Genomic DNA, 8,154 nt, shown 5'->3' on the forward strand with positions numbered 1-8,154 from the left:
CGGCCGCAGCTGAGAGCGGACCCCGCGCCCGCCCCGCGCCGCTTTATCCTTTCGCAGCCCGCCCCGCGGCCAATCGCGCGCTGTATCCAACGCCCTCCGCGTGCCAAGCCCCGCCCGCCTCCCCGGGATTGGCGGCCGGCGCGGAGCGGTAATAATGGCCGCGTGCAATGGGAAGCGCCCGCGCTGACCTCATTCCCGGCGGCGGGGCGAACTTTTTAAAAGGGGCAGGAGGGCAGCTCCGCGCGCCGCCCCGCGCCTCGCCGCGCACGTGCCCGCGACCCCCCTGCCCCCCGCCCGCGCTCCTCCCTCCCCTCCTCCCTGCCGGGGGAAAAAAAAATCAGGAAATCAGCAGAAATCATCACAATACAAATAATTAAAGAAAAAAAAAAAAAAGAAAGAAAGAAAGAAAGGGAGAGAGGGGACTCAAGGCGTCCCGCCCCCGCGCGCCGCGGCTGCGGGGCGGCGAGCGCGGACACCTGCCCGCACAAAGGGCCGGGAGGCTGTTCCTGCCGCCCCGGAGCCGCCGCACGCCCAGCGGGCAGCGCTGCCCGGGGGATGCCGGAGGGCGCCCCGCGCCCGTCCCCACGCCCACACGCGGAGTGTCACGGAGGGGTCGCCAGCCCTGGAGAAGCGCCCGCGAGGCGCTGCCGTCACGCCCCCTCCGCCAGGGAGCTGGAGCGGAGCGGCGCAGGGGGTGGGACGGCACCGGCGGCGGGCACCTCCCGCGGGGCGCCGGGCCCCGCACCGGGCAGGGCGCTGAGTAACCGCTGCCGCCCGCCCCAAATTCCCCGGCGCGGAGCGAGGAAGAGGTGTTGCCCTTATCGCGTTTTCACCCTCCGACCCCTCTCCTGCGTTTCGCTACCTGCCGCTCCCGCATGCCGCGGTCCCACCGAGACGCCCTATCCCGGGGACAGGCTGCGACTGGGGGTCCCGGCCCGTCCCCTCCGGGTCCCCAGAGAGCGGGAGGGGCCGCGGGAGGAAGAAGAGGGGCGCAGCCGCCAGGCAGGTACCGGCCCTGGGGGGGAGGTGCTACTGCGCCTCTGCCAGTGCGCCCCGCCGAGCAGGCCTCCCCCACCCCCCGGCCTCTCCGGGGTTCTTCCCAGGCTGAACGTGCTTTTCGGGTATTGCTGTTTGGTCTCATGTGCCCCTCCCTCTGTCCTGCCACGATGAGTAAAGAAGAAAACAGCAGGGCAGCGAGGTCACGAGCTGTGCAGCACCCCTGCAGGCCTCATGGCATCAATCTCCCCTCCAATATTCAGGTGAAGGGAGCAGTAAGACCATAAAAACAATGGCAGTGTTACTTCCCAAAGATTCCTCACATCACTCATCAGACCAGGGACCAGAAAAGCTAATAGGCAAAACACAACACCAGTTAAAGCTACCTTTTTTTTTTTTTTTTTTTTTTTTTTTTTGTTCCTACACAACAGCAATTAGAAACACCTTTTTAAATCAGAAGCAAAATAATGGTTGGATACAGCTAAAATATCTAAGATAGAGGTCAAAAAATAAGTTGTACATGTTTGCAAGAAAATTTATGGTAGGATCCTTTAGCAGAGTTTCTAGGTGGATTGAGAACAGGCTTTGAATATTAAGATCTCACCCTGGACTCAAAGAACATGGCTGTGAAGTGCTGAGAAAAATCCTGAATTCTCAGTACCTCCCTGAGTAGGCCACCTACATTACTGAGACTGTTTACAAAGACACAAATTAAATTATAGCTTTGCTTGCAAAAATAATACATTGGTTCCTCATACAGCCTCTGGTCAAGACTGGATAAAATACTGCTTTCCTCTAGGCTGACGACATCCAGTGACATCAGTGGAGTTTCTCACCTTCACACTTTGTAAGTAGTAAATCATGCTGTGTTTTTCCCCTGCAGCCCCAAAGCTAAAATCAAATCTCTTCTACCCTATACAACCAGCATCTACAGAAATGGAGGCTCACTGTTGGTGTGGTGTCAGGAATAAGCACTGGCTTTTGCTTACACTCTTGGTATTCATGTGCAGCAGCATGAAAAACTGGGACTGGGAGCAGTCGCTAGCTTCTGGCTGCTCCACCTGTCAGCACGGTATCCAGCAGGATTTCAACCGCCAGCTGTTGTATTTTACATATAAATATCAAATTGTTTAAACTACAAAGCAAGTAAAATATTCCCATGTTTCCAGACACAAACCCCAAACTGATAGGCAAACATAGAAAGAAAAGGATTAAGAAGTTTATCACTTGTTTATGTTAAGTTCTGCAAGGTCTTGACCACCATGAATAAAATTCTTCTCCAGGTGAGGAGTTGTCTTCCTGATCAAAGCAGCCACATCACTTTAATATTGGTTCAAAAAGTGGGGATGGATGGAAGATTATTATTTCCTGAACAAAAACTCCACAAAAGTGAAATTTAGGGCTACTTAATAAAGCAAGTGTAAGAACACAATGTGAAACTCTATAAAAAGCATTTTACAACAATTTCTTAGCTGTTTCCTCAACGTTAATTGCTTCCACCCCTCATCCTCCAGTGGCGGACTGAAAGTACTTTTCAGCTCCCCAAATTTTTTAAGCCTAGGCATAAAGCGCGAGCATTCCGCTTCCGTCTAAAAATGAAGTTTTAAGAGTATTGGCAAGGCTTCTCCTCGTTTTACAAGTTAAAAACCCTTGAAACTCCCATTCTGTTTCCTGCAGTCTCCGTGAGGCCGGGGATGCGGCATGAGACGCGAGGTGGCAGCGCTGAGCCTCTTCTGCCAGACGTGGGAAAACTAGCGAACGCGCGATTATTATTTTTTTAATTATTTTTTTTTTCCCCTGTGGTTTTATGGAGCAGCATAACGCTGCAAGTTTCTGACTGAAATTTGGTGGGTTTCCATCAGAGCGGCAGTGCCCACGCAGTCAGCTGTACGCCGCCGGAACAGCGTGCGAGTGATGCCAAACCCCGATGCGGGGTTTAAGGGCAGGGGCACTGAAAACACACCGGGACCTGCAGCTCGCCTTGCACATGCGGCAAGAGAGATTGCTCAGGAACAATACTCTGGACAAATCTACTGCAGGACTGGGCACTGCAAGCATTGATTCCAGCATTCCTATCCCTGGAAATGTTCAAGACTGGGTTGGATGGGGCCCTGAGCAGCATGATCTAGTGGGTGGTACCCCTGCCATGGCAGGGGGTTGGAACTAGGTCATCCTTAAGGTCCCCTTCGACCCAAACCGTTCTATGAATCTGTGGTTGATTGCAGGTGCTCTGTGTGAATCAGCACGCAGTCCCCACCGGTTAAAACGTTTTAAGGACACGCAGATTTAGCACCGCTCTTTCCCCCCACTCGCTCTTCTGTTTTAAACTGAGGGTTACCAGCGCACAGGCTCCTTTAACTGCAGCCCTTGCCGTTGGTCTTTTCCACACCCCCAGCTCCGTAGGCTGTGGGAAACGCTTAGCAGCCTACTCCGTCTGAGCTCTCGGGAGCAGACCTTCCCTCCCGTGAGCGTGTTCCTGCGTGCCCTCCCCGGCGCGCAGCGCTTCCCTGTCCTGGCGCAGCGCAGCCAGGAGCCCCCGCAGCTGCTGCGGCCGCCTCTTACCCCCTGCAGCCTCCCCGCTCCGCAGCCGCCCCGGCCCGGCCGCTCGGGTTCATTAACACGCGGTCAGTTCCGCGCTGTGACCCCAGCAGCCCGCAGGGATGCGCGGAGCGGCGCCGTGGGCTCTCCGCGGGCGGGTGTGCCCGCAGGACGGGGATCTCCGCGCCTCCCGCCGCCCCATGAGGTCCCTGCGGCGGGGCAGGGCAGGGCAGCGCTCGGTGGCGGCGGCCCCGCGGGACTGAGCCCGCGTGGGCCGTGTTCACCCGCACCGGAGCGGCAGGGCTCTGACCCGGGAGCGTCCTGAGCAGTTACATCCTAGGGTCGTCCAGCGATCCTAGGGGACGCCCTGCGGGGAATAAATGAATGAATGAAAGGGATTCACTAACATCTTGCTTCCCGTGCCCCCATAACAGGCATCCACAGGGTGGGGAAAGGTGGCATCTTATTTATCTTGAAGAAACCCCTCTATTATTTCTAAGTGTTTTCCTCTGTAACACATATTTTTCCTGACATTTTGTGCCGCATTTGAAATAGGTGTATTGGGATTATTTCAACCTTCTTGAACTGCAAATGACAAGGCCAGAGCAGAGGTATGCTGCTGAAGAACACATTCCCCACCACCTTCCTATTGCCTATTTTGATCCAAAGAAAATAAAGTAGTCGAAATTCTTGCCATTAAGGGGGAAAAAATAAAAAAAAGGCATGGCTTTTGAAATAACATGATGATAACAGATATTCATCAAAGATCAAAGAGCGTGCTTAAGGATCAGAGGTGTAAACTGAGACATGAAAGAGGGCCCTCCTTCTTCGTCCTGTTTGCAAGAAGAAAACTCCATTGTACAATTGCATCACTCCGATTCACAGTGTACTTTTATTTAAGGTGATTCATAAACGCTTTGAACTCTCTCCGATAACTTTGTGGAGAAGAACTTTTATTACTGGGAAGTGTTTTATGGAGGACATTATTTACTTAGGAGTGAAAATCTGTTGCCTAAAGTTGTATGGTATTGTTTCCTTCCAGACTGTATATTCACTTGCATTTTACTTGAATACAAGCCTGCACATAGACGCCCAGTGCTCCTGTTATGAAATGCCAACACTTTTCTAGCTCATTTAATAAAATAAGTAGGTAGGAATCAATTTGCATATACATATTTATATTAATTCAGATATTTATCACTTATATGTAAATGTTTGGTTTGGGAGGGGAGGAACACCTCTCCAGTGATTTTAGTAAGAAAATATGGTAATGCTTTCTATCCTTTTTCCACTTTGTGACTTTTTAAGTTTCAACTTGTTCCCTAAGAGTAACACTAGTTCAAAAAACTCTGCCAAAAATATTAACAATAAAGAAACTTGGAAAACACATTGTTTGCATTTACTTTAAAGGAGAATTGCATCTCCTGTGAAATCCTGTAACATTTAGTAGACTTTTTTTGTTGTTGTTTTTTAACAGCTTCATATAAGAAGAGCTTTTAGTTCATTTTTAAAAACGTTTTGGCAAGCCTTTTCTGCAAAGTGAAAAGCCACAAGGTTGAAGAGGAATTACCGGTCTGCTGCATATGTAGCAGCAGATTGCATATGCATGAGCTGCAGCTGCGTGAAGGCCACCCCGGGAAGGGGAGCCCAAGAGGAGAGCCAGCGGAGGGGAGCTGGCAGTGCCTGCAGCCAGCTCTCTGACAGGGCCGATCCTTCCTCCCTGCAGGAGGGTCAGGGAGGCAGGGCCCCACTTCTTTGGACCACTGCACTTTTTGAACGTGTTCCTCACCTCTGCCCCTTAAGTTCCCTCCCAGCCATCTGTGTTCTCCTTCCTGCTTGCCCTCACCTTCCCCTGCCTTCTATAACCTTATCTCCACCGCCCATGTAACGTTCAGCTCATCTTTTCCTGCCATCTCTATGAAGGAGCAAACAGCTGCCAGCAGGCAGTTCAGCAGAAGCCACATAGTACCAAGAATGAAGTAATATTTGTGCCCACTTCCACAACATCATGATGTCACCCAGATTTTAGCATCACTGATAAGAGGATGCTACAAAACCACTGTGCGTTGAATTAAATGTGGATTGTTTTTAAAGATTTTCAAGTGGGATATTGCATACTGTTAAATTCGGTGCATGAATATCTTCTTGTATTAAGAAAAATGTTGCTTGTACTTCCTCCCCCTGGAAAGGAAGCATAAGGTATTCCCTGTGCACACAGGAAAAATATGTTTTTAAAAATGTAGATCTTAGCATTTCTGACTCAGTTTTTGCAAGGTCATTTCTTTAGTGATATATTTAAGATAATTAAACTAAAGAGGGGGGAAGAAAAATATCTTGCATACTGTTTAGTTGTGAAAATGGTCCTTTTTTTCTTTTGTAAGCTCTGGGTTATTAACCAGTGATTATTGACAGGATCCAACTCTAAGTAAAGAAAATTCCTCTGGCAACCTCCAGGCAATTTGGGTTATCTATGTACAAGGTATTCTGGCAGAGGTAGACAAAGAGTGGTCTATCATTTCCAGCATTAGAAAGTGTTTAGTATTTGTTATCATAAAATTGCCTTTGTACTCAAAAATATCCATCACCCTCCATTCAGCCCCATAGTCTTCAGACATTAATGGATTAATTCCTGTCAAACAGTTTTTATTTAACTTTTCTGATTTGATGTTCCTGATGCACAGATCAAAAAAGCTAGATCAGGTTCTGGTGGGAAGAGGAAAAATACATTTAAATCTAAAATGAATGAGAGAAAAAAGTAATTTTTTCTTTTCCCTTTTTTGCTCAGGACAAATAGAAGTCTGGCTTTCATCCTGGTTCCTTCCATGTAATTGTTCTTAATGATGGTGGTGGTGTGACAACTAGTAAGTCGATTTTGTTTTTTAATCTTTTCTGAATAGATTGCTCAGATGATACCTCTCTGTACTTGCCAGTGTCTCTTCTGTAATCTCTCAGACCTATCTTGCTTAGGCTGTTTGTGCAGAATAAGCTTATTCGTTTGATATTAAACATTAATATTTATTTAGAGATAATAAATTTTTTTTAATATCTTGTTTTCTCAAATAATTGTATATTTTTGAACAGAATGTCAGAAGAAGGTGGTGGAATTCTACACTACCCTATGTAATCCTGATCTAGCTGTCACACTGAAGAAGTGTATACAGGAGTTATCTCAACGTGCAGGTGCGCTCAAGTGAGGCACAATGTCTGAATTTGCATTGCTCTACAGAGTTTGTATTCAAGCGTGAATTAGTTACTATGAGAAATAAACTGTCTGTATGGAACCTCAGAAAACTGGAATATTATACACTACAAGGATCAGGCATTTTCTGTGTATTTTCCTTAATGCAAATCATGAGCTCCTTTGTTTCCACCAATAACACAAAGTCTGGTGTCTTACCTAGGTATCAGAAATTTATTTTTAAAAACCCCATAACTGATGAATTTTGCTTTATAAAATTATTCTGTTATTTAAATTGTATAAGAGTATGCTAGTGTATAGTAATTTTGTGGATTAGAAATGTAGCAGTTGAAAACCATTACAAATATTGCATTTCTGCTAATTAAAGGTCTTCCACAGAAAGGTTACCTGCTAAACTTTTTTTTTTTTTTTTTTTTTTTTTTTTTTTTTTTGGTTTTTTTTTGGGTTTTTTTTTTTTTTTTTTTTTTTTTTTGGGGGGGGGACTGCCTTTGAAATTGGAGGTGTAAATCTTGTTAATAAGTTAGAAAATATCACTGTATTCAGGAAGACTGTGCACATCCAAATAGTCTGTTCTTACTCTCATTTAACTGATTTTTTTTTTTTTTTTTAATTCTTATTTTAGTGTCTGGCTGATGGGCAGTTTTGGATCACATGGGGATGACTACCACAAATCAGTAGTCTGCTCAGAATTATTGGTAAATTACATGTTTATATGCCAAGTAAGGTGTTTCATAATGGCCTTACAACGCAAGTGTCTCCCAGATAATACAGAAAGTCAACATTTACACCAACATTGCTCAGACTTCATCAAACCTGCCTTCACCAGGAGTCTGAGGTCTGCTCCTTCATGCACTCCTCCTGGTCTTTGTGGAGGCTGTGAGGTGGAAGGCGACGGTGCTGGTGGGTGATGATGCAGCATCCCCATGCACGGACCGTTCCAGGGCTGGGGTCACCGGGAGCTGCCCACGCGTGCCCCGGGCCGGGGCGGGGTTTGAGGCACGCGCTTTGTTTCGATGCAGATCTTGCGGTTTTGCTCAGGCTCTCAGCCCTGTAACATAAAGCACCGCAGAAAGCCTCTGCTGGGGTGGCCCGGGTGTTACGTGGAAACAGTGTAGGTGCTTCACATGGCGTGGAAGTAACCAGGATCCGAGGCTGCATCTGGTGTCTTGTAGCCGATGTGTTAAGTACGGCTCATTCCGGAGGTGTGCGACTGTCAAGGAACAGCTCTGAGGCACCACGGCGTGCCACTACAACGAGCATGTGCAGATGCACAGCCATTGTGCTCAAGACTTCTGTGTTTGGCCTTGTCAAGGGAGAGAAAAAAATCGCTGGCAGAAAAAAATAACGAGACCACTGGGGGGGAAATCCCAACATTTAGACGACAGAGCTAAAAAAGACAGAAGGTATCAAGTTCCTATAGA

This window comes from Onychostruthus taczanowskii, unplaced genomic scaffold (genome assembly GCF_017590055.1).
Source record: "Onychostruthus taczanowskii isolate IOZ18803 unplaced genomic scaffold, ASM1759005v1 scaffold94, whole genome shotgun sequence".
Classification (NCBI taxonomy): Eukaryota; Metazoa; Chordata; class Aves; order Passeriformes; family Passeridae; genus Onychostruthus; species Onychostruthus taczanowskii.